Source organism: Carcharhinus amblyrhynchos, chromosome 8 (genome assembly GCF_965287045.1).
Source record: "Carcharhinus amblyrhynchos chromosome 8, sCarAmb.v2.hapA, whole genome shotgun sequence".
In the NCBI taxonomy this organism is placed as follows: domain Eukaryota; kingdom Metazoa; phylum Chordata; class Chondrichthyes; order Carcharhiniformes; family Carcharhinidae; genus Carcharhinus; species Carcharhinus amblyrhynchos.
This window is the reverse complement of record NC_137331.1, coordinates 48,240,494-48,255,075: the sequence shown is the minus strand read 5'-3', so window position 1 is coordinate 48,255,075 and position 14,582 is coordinate 48,240,494. Positions and strand designations below refer to the sequence as shown.

Sequence of the window (14,582 nt, the reverse complement as noted above, 5' to 3'; positions counted from 1 at the left end):
AATTTACAAGATTAAAATGAATGGTGCTTTTGGCAACCTTACATATCAAGCTCTTTCAGCAATATTTCTGATACAATGATTCCATTTCCCATCATATTCCAGACAGTTGTCTTAAACACTTGCTATATTTATAACCCCATCTCCCCATTCATTTCCAAAAGTAACTAGTCGCTTTTATTTCCCCATTTGACTTATTTTTGTAAAAACATACAATTTGTATGTTTTCTGTTGCAATTATTTTGGTGAACAGATTACAAGTGACCAACACAAATGCTAAATAACTCAATCCAAAAATTTTCACTACTAAAATATAAGGCAGTGTAAAATCTGCATTTGGTTTCTTTATATGTTGTGACTCAGCCAGATGATTTTATAGGCCTCATTTGGATAGAGCTACTCAGTCACCCACCCTAAGCCACCACAAGGCAAGCAGCAGCCAAACATCATATGCCTGCAAAAATAATCCTGGCAATAAATTGGTTTGATTGAAAGATCAACAGGTGATCAGGTGAATGGGGTTTGGGGGTGGCAGGTTTGGTGAAGGAACCCAGGACTTGAGGTGGCTCAAGGTACCCTGATGGGACCTGGAGGAAATTTAAATACATATAGCATCAACGGGCCTCATCTGACCCTCATAACAGCTCTCAACAGATCTGGTTCGATCAGAGAAGGCATAACTACTCACTGACTCAAGCAGCAAGCTGAAATTGCAGGTGTCTGTCCAGATCTGCACACTTAAAGAGCATGACTCCACTGTTTTCCAATGGGTGCCCACATTCCCTCAGAAAACAGGTTACTATCCAATGAGATTTCATGTGGCCAATACTGAAATTATTTTTGAATTATACTGTTGGAAATGGCAAATATAGGAAGAACCACAGTACAAAAAAAGTCCTCTGAGGGTGCATTTTTGTTGCTTCAGAATTTAGCTGCTTTACCAGGAAGGCAGCAAAGTCTCAAGGGCTGCTCCAGTGCACCCTCCCCCATTTGGGTTCCATTTCCATGGGGCAGGTTAACATTTCCCCCGAAAGAGTAATTCTGCTCCTTCAACATCTGTTCAGGACTTAGGCCTCAGCAACAACCAATCATTACAAACTAAATACTTTAATCTACTGAATAAATCTGTCAAGGGTATTGAGTCTGAGTTCTGGCTGCAAATTGATAGGAGGCTGCTGCAGGGAATGTCGTTTGATGCTGAAAACTGAACAGCTGTGTCCAAATTAAACGCACAACATCCTTGTCTCAAAAAAATTTGAAACCTAAAAGCAAATTCCGCCTAGCCTTGTATGGACATTGCCGTAAATGAATGGCACAATACATATTCAGTAATTCTTGATATGCATAATTTGTAAAAAATCAAAAGAATCTTCTATATGCTGGAAATCTGAATCAGGTCAATGAAAATCTAATTCCTGATGATACTCAATGCATGCAGAGAATAATTTTACATTGTCCAAGGTGACTACTTTGAGGCAGATGTGTAAATATTTTTATTTGTTCACCCCAGTTATACAAGGTGACACCTCATTTCAATAATCATTGTATCACAATTATCTTCAGAAACATTATGCAGCAAAGCAACAAAAATCCAACCTCAGGAGTACTGTGTATTTTTGTTTGGTATACCGCCATTTCCAATATTATACATTTAAAAATAATTTCAGTATTGGGCACAAAATTAATCATGTACAAGGCTACCACTTGTCATATTGCTTTCCACACCTCTGAAGTTAAATTGATTTGAGCTATGTAAATACAGCCCAAGCTATTACACAACGGAAACTGGGCAATGAAATAGGTAAGGAGCAGTGATTAAATAGGCAATGCACCTACGGATAGTGTGCGGCAACTACCACAATGAAATGCTCCAGTCTGTGAATGTCAGTCAGATGTAATATCTTACAGAACAATGAGTAACCAGGTCAAAGCAAGACATCTTGCCAGAAGCGCTGTGGCCTCTGATGCTCTAGCAGTATACCCATGGCAGCTGCTTTACTTCTTATTGCATTGCAGCAGATTAATAGACACAAGCATTTGTCAAGACAAACCACATGAAAACAGAAAATGTTCCAAGCAAGTTTGAGCTAAATAAATACTCAATGACCTGATGTTACTGCTGTGGCTGAATTACCCTTACAACTAAAAATTTCAAGGTCAAGTCAATTTGTGAAAATTACACATGTTAACAATGCTTCCAAACCAACAACTCTAGTAATTGTTTGCACAGAAAGCACTCACAAAAATGCTCTACTGACTAAATCACTGCATTTTCCCCTGTAAAGAAAGAACAAATTTACTCTTGAAGGTCTTAATTTGGAGTTGAGTATGTAAATACAATCCAAGTTGATATTCTGCCAATTTCACCACTGCACCTTTACATTGATGCTGTGGCTAAATAATTATCCAGAAATATTAAGATCATAACAAAAGCAGCTTTTATTTCCAGGGTTTTTTTTAATTTAAATTCGACAAAAGGTGGCAGTATTTATGAAGGCAAATTTAATGTTGCATAAATTTTAGTATCTTAAGCAGTAAATTAGAGATACCAATAAATATTTAAGTGACTGTAAAGATTTAGCATTCACAGTATTTTAAAGGTACCTGGATAGATTTAAAACAATGTGCAGGATAGAGTTAGTTACATGTAGCAGAATGACTTGGAGCAAATAGCATTAGTCCCGAATTAATCGCTGGCACTTATTTGGTGCATTATCAAGTACACGTGCCCCATAATATTTTAAAACACAGCAGAAGACTATAAGAGCATTTAAGACAATCTTGCTGGGAAAATATGGGACGTACTAAAGTTGAAATGCATCAGCTGTGTTGCAAGTTTCCAAAGATGGATTCCACAGCTACTTCTCGGGGTTTCTCTTGATGGCAACCATATGTTGCTAGAGACCACTAACTTAAACAACGAGGAGAAGGGAGAGGTGCAACTCAATCTTTCCCTACCCCAGGAGTGAGAATAAAGTGAGAGAGAGAGGGGAGGTGGCAGGGTGGGCAGCAGATTCCCTCATTCACGTTGCGGCCCGGAGTGTGTTGTCACTGCAGCGGACTACAACTGCCATGTACTCCTCACCACACCCACCGCATTGCAGAACTGCTGGGGAACGGGGAAACAATCAAAGCTGCAACTCAGACTCACCCAAAGAAAATGAATCACGCAAAGATCCCCCTCTCTTTCCGCGTAGTGACACGTAGACATAGCAGCAGTCAGGCACAAAATATCATGTAACAGATATATACATAGAAACAGGAAAAATAATTGATAAACCTCGCACGCTCTTACAATTACCCTTCTGAAGGGACCAAATACAACACAACACACTATTTCCAATTTCAAGTCTGCCTTTTCAGAACCTTACTTTATCCTAGCCTCTCAGCCATCCTGCAAACCACACATCCCGACAAGCAGCACTCAAAGTAGCTCCTGCAGTGTGCGATCCGACACTGCTCTGCTTTAGAGGGCAGATCTCCTCCGTATTCCTGCAGTGTTCCCTCTTCAATCCAGCAGCCCAGTCTCTCTCTACCAGGACAGGAGATCTCTGTATTCCTGCAGCCCAGTCTCCCTCTGCCAGAGTAGGAGATCTCTGTATTCCTGCAGCCCAGTCTCCCTCTGCCAGAGTAGGAGATCTCAATATTCCTACAGCCCAGTCTCCCTCTGCCAGAGTAGGAGATCTCTGTATTCCTGCAGCCCAGTCTCTCTCTGCCAGGGCAGGAGATCTCTGTATTCCTGCAGCCCAGTCTCTCTCTGCCAGGGCAGGAGATCTCTGTATTCCTACAGCCCAGTCTCCCTCTGCCAGGGCAGGAGATCTCTGTATTCCTACAGCCCAGTCTCCCTCTGCCAGGGCAGGAGATCTCTGTATTCCTGCAGTGTTCCCTCTTCAATCCAGCAGCCCAGTCTCTCTCTGCCAGGGCAGGAGATCTCTGTATTCCTACAGCCCAGTCTCTCTCTGCCAGGGCAGGAGATCTCTGTATTCCTACAGCCCAGTCTCTCTCTGCCAGGGCAGGAGATCTCTGTATTCCTACAGCCCAGTCTCTCTCTGCCAGGGCAGGAGATCTCTATATTCCTACAGCCCAGTCTCTCTCTGCCAGGGCAGGAGATCTGTATTCCTGCAGCCCAGCCTCCTTTTACCAGAGATGGGAAGCAGCGGCACGCCACACACTTACACAGTGCAGCTGCTCAGGATAGCTCCTAACTGTACATCCTGCTGACTAAAATAGAAAACTGACGGGGGGGAAATTAAAAACAAAGTTAAATATGGCGCCGAAGCCAGGGCAAACAGGCAGAGAGGCGGCGAGAAGCAGCACAGGCTGCAGCCCGGAGACGTACCTTGGTTATGTCCTTGCAGCAGAGCCCGATCCCGGTGAGCGGGAGGAGGAGGGTGATGAGCAGCTTCTTCTTCTCCCCGGAGCCGGTGCAGACACCGAAGCGCTCACTCTCTCCGGAGGCTGGCTGTGTGTCAGCGAGCCGGGGGTCCCGCCAAATCAGTGCGCCGGCCTCCCGCTCCCTGCAGCCTCTGGAATGTCCCCGGGAAGCCCAGCGGACACTTGGCCCTCGCGGCTGCGCCCTGCTCCGGCTGTGTGTGTGTGTGTGTGTGTGCGCGGGGTGGGGGGGGAGAGAAGGGGGAGGGAGCACCGTCACTTGTTTGTCTGTGCGCAGTGTTACAGTGTCTCCGACTGGAGGCGGGGGGAGGAGCGCCTTCTCCGCGGGGCAGAACCTAAACATGTCCCCCCTCCCTCCCGGGGCAAATAGGCGCCCTAGGAATCAGGGACTTCTCTCTCTCATAATGCAGTTTAATTAGAAACAGATTGCTTCACTACAGCATTACACAAGCCAAAGGAACTTCCCTTCAATTGCACAGTTTCGCAACATCTCTTCAATCTTCTGCATTTATCAATGCAAAACTCCCCCCCCCCCCCGCAAAAATATCACCTATGGGTTGTAGCATACACACGGACAGCAGAATTGAAAGGATATTAAACCTCCCTCGCCACACTTAAGGTTTATTTAATGCACAACGCTGCACCATTTAAGGCGATGGAAGCAAACTTTCCGAGTAATGTGCATTCTCAGAAAAAAAGGACCCCCCGTGCAAACTCTACATTCCCAACTTTAAATTATCCTTAAAGCATCTATCAGGACGACGCAGCCAGACGGGCGGGTTAAAGTCAGTGCCAGAACAAGCGGCAGACAGTTTGTTGATGCAGCATGATTTACATTCCATAAAGGTGTTTTATATCGCACCTTTAGTTTAGCAGATGTGTCTGCCAGTTGTTCGTGCCACATAACAGACCCGGAGCTGAATTGAGAGGGTTACAGACTAAAGGCTGGGTCTACCCCCCCCCCCTCCACTCATTCAGCTCCCTCAGTTATTCGGCGCAGTCATTCCTCCCACTCAGCTCTCCTAATTAGATAGTCGGCTTTTTCCCCTCAACTATCCGAAATATAGCGAGTGTGGTGGAGATAACTAATTCTCCAATAGCTATATCCTGTTAAAATACAAGAGATAGTCAACGTCAATGAATACAATTCATTGGAATATACTGCCTCAATGAGAAATCATTCTCGTGTAGAGGCGTTTTAAATGTGAAACTGGCTAGGCAAATAATTACTTCAGTGTCCCAAGCGTATTTTCACCCATACAGATCTTCCTCTTTCATAATCTGGTGGGTGTTTATATCTCAACCACGCTGTTTGCGGAGAACACGCAGGTAAAAAATGAGTGTTTTATGCGAGATGGAAAACGTAAACAAACTCAAAGCAGTCAGCCGCTCTAAACAATACCTCCAAACAATATTGAAGGAAGTCATTCAAGCAAGTTGGGTGTGAATGTGTATGCACAGTAGTCCCAGTGGAGGGTTTATAAAAGGGAATGTTTATTCTCGCAAGACCTCTTCTGTCTAGTTCATGTTTCCCTACCAAACTGACATTAGACGAAAGAGGGGGAACAAATGTGTTAGCGCAAGATCAGCAATTGCTTCTGCTCCAGTGGATAAAACTATAAAACATATTATAACCAACTTTTCCTGAAAACAGCGTACCCGAATTCTTCCTTGTGCCTGGGAATTCCATTTTTGGCAATCCTATCATTTTGACTCTTAGTTAGAATTAAGTATCATACCCAAGTTGGTTCCATTAGCCTTCTTCTGAATTTTAAGTCACCTTTTTAGGCTTACAGAGTCATAAAGGTTTACAAGGTGGAATCAAACCCTTTGGCCCAATTTATCCACGCAGTCCAGTTTTGAACCAATAAACTATCTTATTTGTCCGCATTTGGCCCATATCCCTCTATACCCATTTTACCTATGTAACTGTCTAAATGCCTTTTAAAATACAATATTGTACCCACCTCTACTACTGCCTCTGACAGCTCATTCCAGACCCTCACCACCCTCAGTGAAAAAAATGCCTCTCTGGACTCTTTTGTATCTCTCCTCTCATCTTAAACCTATGCCCCATCGTTTTTGACTCCCCTATATTTGGGAAAAGATGTTGATTAGCTACCTTATCTATGCCCCTCATTATTTTATAGACCTCTAAGACCACCCCTAAGCTTCCTGCCCTCCAGGGGAGGAAAAGTCCCAGTCTATCTAGCCTTTCCTTATAACTCAAAACGATCAAGTCCCGGTAGCATCCTAATAAATCTTTTCTGCACTCTTTCCAACTTAGTAATATCCTATATCATAGATTATTGAACCAAAATGATTCGATCAGGAGCAAAATGCAACAAAAAAATAGATTTGAGAAGTTAAAAAGTAATTGCAACACTCAGCAGGTAATGGAACAACTATGGAGAAATCTGACAAATCATCACTTCAGGTCTATGAATTCTTGTCATAACACTATCGCTCAGAAAAGGCTAAGAAAGCACCATGGCATGATTCTCCTCTTCGCTGAAGTTAGATCAAATCCAGTGTCAAGAGATCACCAGGTGTCTAACAGCCACGAAAATATTAATTATCAACAACTGGCATTTATTTACAACAGGGACCAGATAATAAATTTCCCTTGATGAATCAATTAAATTAGTGGTATCAGGGCAATTTAGATCTCTGAAAAATTATACTTTGCTAAAGAAAGCAATTGGTAGCTACAGGCGACTTGTAACGCCCTATGTTATCTTCAACTCTGCACAATTAAATTCTGCAACTCTTCTGCATTTTGTGGCTATCATCTTTTCACCCCAAATGAGGAAATCTGGTGTTCTGTCACTTTCCTCCATTCAAACTGACACCCTTTTCTATCCCCCATATACCCAGCTCTAGCAAACATGCTGAAATGCTTCCTTCAGTAAATTACCAACCAGGTCTCCAAAATGTTGAGTATCTAATGGTTATCAGAGAATTATTCCTTTCCTGTTTGCATTTATTCATGTATCCTAAATTTTAATTTCACCTCTAAATTAGCAACATCATCATTCCTCTACATTTATCAAAATATTAGCTTTTGAGTTACCATCCTAATTCCCAGTTTATACGTGAAGAATATTTTTGAGAGGTTTCTTCTACCTATGGAAACTGCTGGTTTCCTGCAAAATTAATTCTCCCTTGTACACATCATTTTAATATGTTCTTACTGACACATCCAAGCAAGCTGAACATCGGTACCTTTTACCGTTTATTTTAAATGTGCATTATAGGCTGGATTTTATAGTCCCTTACAGGGCATTGTTGTAAATATGGTCAGGTGGCTGGCCAGCCCACCTTCCCACACATCCTCAACCCAGTTCCCATATTATGGGGTGGGCAAAGTGCCCACATACCCATCTGCCTTTAACTTATTGCAAGCCTTAACTGGCTAATGACATCCAAATATAGCCCCCAGTCTGCCATCACTGCCATAAATTGCTAGACAGTGGCAGGCGGGTGAGAGTAGAAAGGCCAATTTTCAAACTAACATTCTTGAAAAGGTGTGACATGCAGCTGGGAAACAGATTTGGGGGTGTGAAGTGCACATCATGGATATTCCCCTTTCATGCACCTTCCCCCCCAAGATGTTACTTTCCCTTTCATTCTCCACCCACCTCCCACCTCCAACCCATCTCACCACCACACTTGGCCTCCAAACCCCAACTCCTCCCCCTTGGCTCCCCAATCCCACCCAGTCATAAACATCTTGTGCAGCTCTCTCTGATCGATATGCTTCACTCCAAGGATTCCACGGTGTCCAGCAGTACCCAGTTCTGGTGCTACAGGGACTGCAATAGCTGCTAGCCAGATTAAAGGCAGCTCTCCAGGGCAGGACTTCCTTTCAATAGGGGCTAGACTATTAATCCAGAAACTCAGCTAATGTTCTGGGGACCCGAGTGCAAATCCCATTATGGCAGATGATGGAATTTGTGTTTAATTAAAAAAATCTCAAATTAAGAATCTGCTAATGACCACAAAACCATTGTTGATGGTCAGTAAAAACATTGGATTCACTAATGTTCTTTAGGGAAGGAAATCTGCCATCCTTACCTGGTCTCACCTACATGTGACTCCAGATCCACAACAATGTGGTTGACTCTTAACTGCCCTCCAAGGGCAACTAGGAATGACCAGCCAGCAACACCCATATCCCATGAATGAATTAAAAAACAAGAGATTTAAAAAAAACTGAAATTACGACGCAGCAGCTGGATTAGATAAGATGCCAAGTTGCAATGCAATGGAAAAGGTTTTGAACACTTCATCGATGGCAAGAGCGAGTTGTCTTGACGACGACAATAACAAATAATATCCAAGCCAGGACTTGGTTTATTTCAATATTTTTTGTAAAATAGAGACAATCTTCTATTGTAGCATTCAGTTTAGTTTTTCTGGTCATCATCCAAGGCCACTCAGATTTGAAAGGCGCATGCTTTGTTACCTGATCACTAGGTCAAGTTGCCATAGTCCCGGATGACCATAGGCTGCTCACCCCTTTTTAAGGGGAGAGCTGACTGGCAGTGACCTAACCTGAGGATTACCACATCTCAGGTGAGGGGTAACATTGAGAAGGTGGGGCCTTCATGAATAACCTCAGATTCACTCACTGTGGAAAGCTAAATGTGACAGGATTGGCTGGGAAAAGCAGATTTAGAATTTTTAGTTGGAGTCCAGAACTGACCAGTTGGGCTGAATGACTCATTTAACCTTTTATTTTGAAATACAAAAGAGAAAAGCTTGCTATTTTTTCAGATTTTGTTTTGATAAGGGCCCAAATTTTATTTCTACTTTGGTCTTCTGCCAGTTTTAGGAAATTGATTTCTGTCTCCCTTGACATTTACAAGTTAAGCTATTAAATTCTGAGTATGATACAAGATCCATAACAAATTCCAGCTCAATGATTTTTGCTCAAATATTATACTAGTAGACTTTATCCTTTTCCTCATTAGCTGCTTCAATTTTACTAAAATAGAACAGATGGTTCGAGAAACCAGACCCACTACCAACAAGAAACTTGTGTTTTAGGAGGATTCAACTTGAAATAACTTTTCTAACTGGAAGTATTAGTGCAGATCTCCTGCATAGTTATGTCCAACCACACCATATACTTACCAGAGTGACACTCATTATGTTGTCTGGCTGTCGAACTGAATGGTTCTTTATTTAAGAATAAGTCAAGACTAGTTGATCTGAATCAGGAATGGCAGTTGGGATAGTGAAACACTTCACAGTACTTCTGGATTAGGGAATGAAAAAGATCAGGAAGGATTCCACTTTAACCAACATTCCCTGCTGGAAACGGTGCCAGCGCAGACTTTATTTTAGAACAGCAGTGATGACTCCACAGTTGAACAGTCAATGGCCATTTGGGCAAGGTGCGGGTAAACACAACCACCACTGACTGTTCACCTTCAGGAGAGGAGGGAGGTAGAAGAAAAGGTCCTCACATATCTCCCAATTTTTAAAATGAACAAATTCTGCAGCAATAGTTTGCCCAACGTTAAGTAGTATAGGATTTAGAAGTCAAAATGTTTGATTAATTTACACAAATGTCTTTGCACACTGCACTGTTTGTTCAATCTTGTGCTGGAAGCAACCATGCCCATGTTGACATAAATAAATAAAATCAAACTAATCTTGTGTCTTTCCCATGACATAAAAGAAGTGAAAAAAAAATGTGAAATATTGCTGATGCTGGAAACCAAAAATAAAAATTGAAATTGTTGGGCACGCTCACTAGTAAATAGAAGAACAAAGTTAATAACCATTTTAGGGCTGATAGATTCATTAATCTGAAACATTACCTGCTGAGTATTTGAAGCAGTTGTTATTTCAAAATGTGGCACAATGGTTAGCACTGCTGACTCATAGCGCCTGGGACCCGGGTTCGATTCTTGGCTTGGGTCACCATGTGGACTGTCTCCCCTGTGTCTGTATGGGTTTCCTCTGGGTGCTCTGGCTTCCTCCCACAGTTCGAAGGACATGCTGGTGAGTCGGATTTACCATGCTAAATTCTCCTCAGTGTACCCAAACTGGCACCGGAATGTAGTGACTGAGAGATTTTCACAATAACTTTATTGCAGTGTTAATGTAAGCCTAAGCAATATGATAGTAATAAATAAACTTTAAAATGTAAACCAGAGCTATTGGATGGCCTGTGGCAGCAGTTCTTGGAGATAGGACTGAGTACCAAAGATCTCAGTTTAAAAAGGAACAGCTGACATGGGGTTAGCTCTTCCAGTCAGGGAACAAAACAGACAGACAGCTCTTGGTAGCCCAATAAGGTGGGGTGCAGCACCAGAAAGCATTGGGAGCAGGGAAACCCTTAGCCTGAAAATTCTCCAACACTGCAGTGTGGACCCCATGGTCCAGAGGTATTGCAGTTGGTGGGTTCAGGAGCAATAGAGAATTGGATTCAAAAAATCCCACACCAACTAACCACTCCACTTTCTTCTTAGGATATTAGCAAAGATCTGAGCTGAAAGCGGGATTTTTATATATAAAAAAAAGGAGGACTTCATACTAATCACACATTAGTGCTGTATTTGTCAATTATATAGGTGCAGTCAGTAACACAAGTGCAAAGACCTCCATCTGTCTCCAATTTCAGAGTTTACTTTAACACTATCAAAAACCACTGCTGTTAATAATCAAAGCTTGTTTATCTGAAAGCTTTCAAAATACAACTCATTTATTTTGGAAATCAAAAGAATTTCAAATAATTCTGAAAGCAACACTTCTTTTGCAAAAAACACTCCTTTTGCACGTTGCACTGTGTTTGCATGTTCATTCTCCTTTTTCTCTGTTTGGACATTTATCTTAGAAGTATGTTGCCTCCGGAATGGAAAATAAATCCTTGATAAAATATGAAACTTTATCTGAATGGTGTGTTACATAAAGGTTGATAATATTTTCTTTGTTTCTGTACTCTGGGACACTATTTAGAAGGGTCAGGATCCCAAATGCCCTTTTTAACCACTTTCTCAACCTGCCCTGCCACCTCCAATCATTTGTAAACATACATCCCTAGGTCACACTGTACCTGCCCCTCCACCACTCTCCACTGAGTTGTACCTTTTAGACTGTATTGCCTTTTTATTCATCCATGGGATACAGGCCTCACTGGCTAGGCCATCATTTGCTGTCCAACACTAATTGCCCTTGAGGACTGGTGCTGAACAGGCTTGAACTGCCACTAACAGTGTGATGCAAGTACACTATATTTAGGAAGACGCTTTCAGGATTTTGGCCCAGCGATGGTAAAGGAATGGCAATATAGTTCCAAGTCAATGGTGTGTGGCTTAGAGAAGAACTTGCAGAGGTTGGTGTTCTTATGCATCTGTTGCCCTTAACCTTCTAGGTAGTAGAGGTTGTGGGTTTGGAAGAGATCATGGTTTGCATCTGCAGTGCATCATGTAGATAGATGGTACATGCTATTGCCATTGTGCATCAGTGGTGGAGGGAAATCAGTCAATGTTGAAGGAGTGGATGGGTGCCAATCAAGCAAATTGTCCTTGCTCCTTTCATTCCATCAAATCAATTCATACTTCTGACATGAAGTCTCCTGTCCTCCCAGGAAGCTAAGTGTGAAGAGGTGTAGTTTTTTTTCTGATGCATTGATGACTATCAATGCCACTTCATGCTCTTGTCTGGAACTGGAAACATTCAAACTTTGTTTCCAATTTCCACCTCTTTCTCACCTTCACATGGTCCATCTCCAACACTTCCCTTCCAGTCACAGGATCCTACAGTGCAGGAGGCGGCCACTTGGCCCATTGAGTCAGCACTAATCACATTCCCACCCAGGGCCTAACTCCACAACCTCATGCATTTACCCTAGCTAACCCCCCTGACATTAAGGGATAATTTAGCAACAACAATCTTCCTAACCTGCGCATCTTCGGACTGTGGGAAGGAACCACAGCACGCAGAAAACACCCATGCAGGCACGGGGAGAACATGCAGACTCCGCATGGAGAGTGATCCAGGCCAGGAATTGAATCTAGGACCATAGTGCTGTGAGGCAGCAGTGCTAACCATTGTGCCACCACGCTGTCTTCTTTTGCTTCAAGAAGAACCACCACAGCTGCTCCAACCTAACCTTATAGCTAAAATAGAAACAAAATGCTGGAAAAACCAGCAAGTCTTGCAGCATCTGAAGTAAGGGAGGCCAAGTTTTGAGTCCAAAATGACTCCACTTTGGAACTGGAGGGAAGTAGAAGGTGGTGGGTGTTATGCTATGGAAAAGGGTGGGGGAGGAGCAGGTGGAGCAAAAATAAAGGTCAGGGATAGGTTCAATGGCAAGAGAGATTAAATGACAAAAGGCATCATGGAATACAAGACCAAAAGGGAATGTTAAGTATAGTACGAGACTAAAGCTTTGGTACAGAGTAATCATTAATAGCAGAATAAAGGTCAGCACTGCCTGAAAGCAAAATTGCAGAACAAGTTAATAGCATTAAAAGGATAGCTTCATCATGATCGATGCAATGGAGAAACTGAGAGAATGGAGCTTTTGCAGGAAGCAGGTGTGAAGAAGTGGTATTGAAGTAACTGTGGGAGTCAGTGGGCTTTCAGTGAATATTGGTAGACAGCCTATTACCATAAATGAAGACAGATGTCCATTCCTTCACTATCACCGGACAGCACGGTAGCACAGTGGTTAGCTCGGGATCGATTCCTGGCTTGGGTCACTGTCATGCTAAATTCTCCTTCAGTATACCCGAACAGGCAGAGTGTCATGACTAGAGGATTTTCAGACTAACTTTATTGCAGTGTTAATGTAAGCCTATTTGTGACATGAATAAACAAACAAATTGAGGGGAGATTTGATATTCTTGATAGATGAGGGTTGGAATTCACTGGGTGTGCTTGCTGGCAGGGATCTTTTGGTCCCACCGGTGCAGTCAACGGGAATTCCCATTTCGTATCTAGTACCAGATGACCCTGCCATCAGCAAATGGCATGCCACTTCCCGCCGTGAGAAATGCCATGGGGAGGCCAGAGAACTCCCCCCCCCCCCCACCCCAGGTCATGAAAAGTTTAGACAAGATAGACAAAGAAAACCTCCTCCATTAGTCAATGGCACAAGGCCTAGGGGTTTGGGCAGGAGAATAACTTCTTTATGCAACAAATGTTAATGACCTGCAGGTCTGCATATGAGAGGTTAGAGCAGATTATGATCCATGATTTTGAAAGAAAATTGGATAGGCACTGATGTTAAATAAGCTTTCAGGACCACAGGGATAAACAAAGGAATGGGACTAATTAGATTGCTCTGCAGAGAGCAAGCATAAACTCAATGCACAGAATGGCCTCCTCATGTGCCATAATAACTATTACATTTCCAACTTTTCCAAGACCTAACTAAAAGACAAAGACCTGAAATGTTAACTTTGGTTCTCTCTCCAGAGGCTGCCACTACTGAGCATTTCTATTATGTTTCCAGTGACTCAATTACTTTGCCTTCTGCTTTTATTGGAATGTTCTGACTGATCAATAGTTATTCTACATTGAACAACTGCCAAGTATTCATGAAAAGAAACAGAGTTCTCCTTTTCCCTCCCTGCTTTTTATTTATATTTCTGGTCAGTACCTTCTCTACTTCATCAGCTCTGATTTGTGCTGCTTCACTTTCACAATCAACAGTGACTGATTCACTTTTTCTGTCATTTATCCAAATGTTACACCTGCATTCTACACACATTCAATATGCAGCCTGCAGGTGACCTCCTGCTTGGGGCATGTCAAGATGTTGCACTGTTTTCAATTACATTGTTTCAATGTTATACAATCACCAGGAATCTCATTTTGGTAAGAATCGAGTTTAGAAATCATTTCAAATTCAAATAGAGTGATACCAATATTTTCATGGAACTGAATTAAATTTGATAGGGTAGATCAATCAACAGGGTGTTTCTGTTATGTTTAGGATCCGATGGAGAATGAAGGAAAACATTTCATTTTACAATTCCTAACATCATGACTGATAAATTCATCACTCAAACCCAGGGACAACTTCTATCTCAGAAAATGCCAGCAACAGTACCAAATTTAAACCAAGTTTCCAACATGAAACCCATGCAAACTGAACATTAATTGTTTGCCAAACACGTTGTTTCTAATGAATCCCACAGCCATGGAATCTCATCACATCTGGTCATGAA

The 14,582-nt window shown here is 42.3% G+C and overlaps 1 protein-coding gene across 14 annotated transcripts in view; it reads right to left on the bottom strand.

Moving 5' to 3' along the window:
• LOC145346583 (band 4.1-like protein 3) overlaps positions 1 to 4,599 on the bottom strand; it is a 191,912-nt gene extending 187,313 nt beyond the window's left edge. For 7 of the 14 annotated variants that reach the window (XM_080194020.1, XM_080194030.1, XM_080194031.1 and 4 more), the window contains exon 1: positions 4,337 to 4,597. The gene's annotated coding sequence lies outside the window, so the exon portion shown is untranslated. Of the gene's footprint in view, positions 1 to 4,336 lie in introns of all 14 variants that reach the window. The other 7 variants (XM_080194029.1, XM_080194032.1, XM_080194028.1 and 4 more) reach the window with 4 other exon arrangements.
• Positions 4,600 to 14,582: the final 9,983 nt, after the last annotated feature.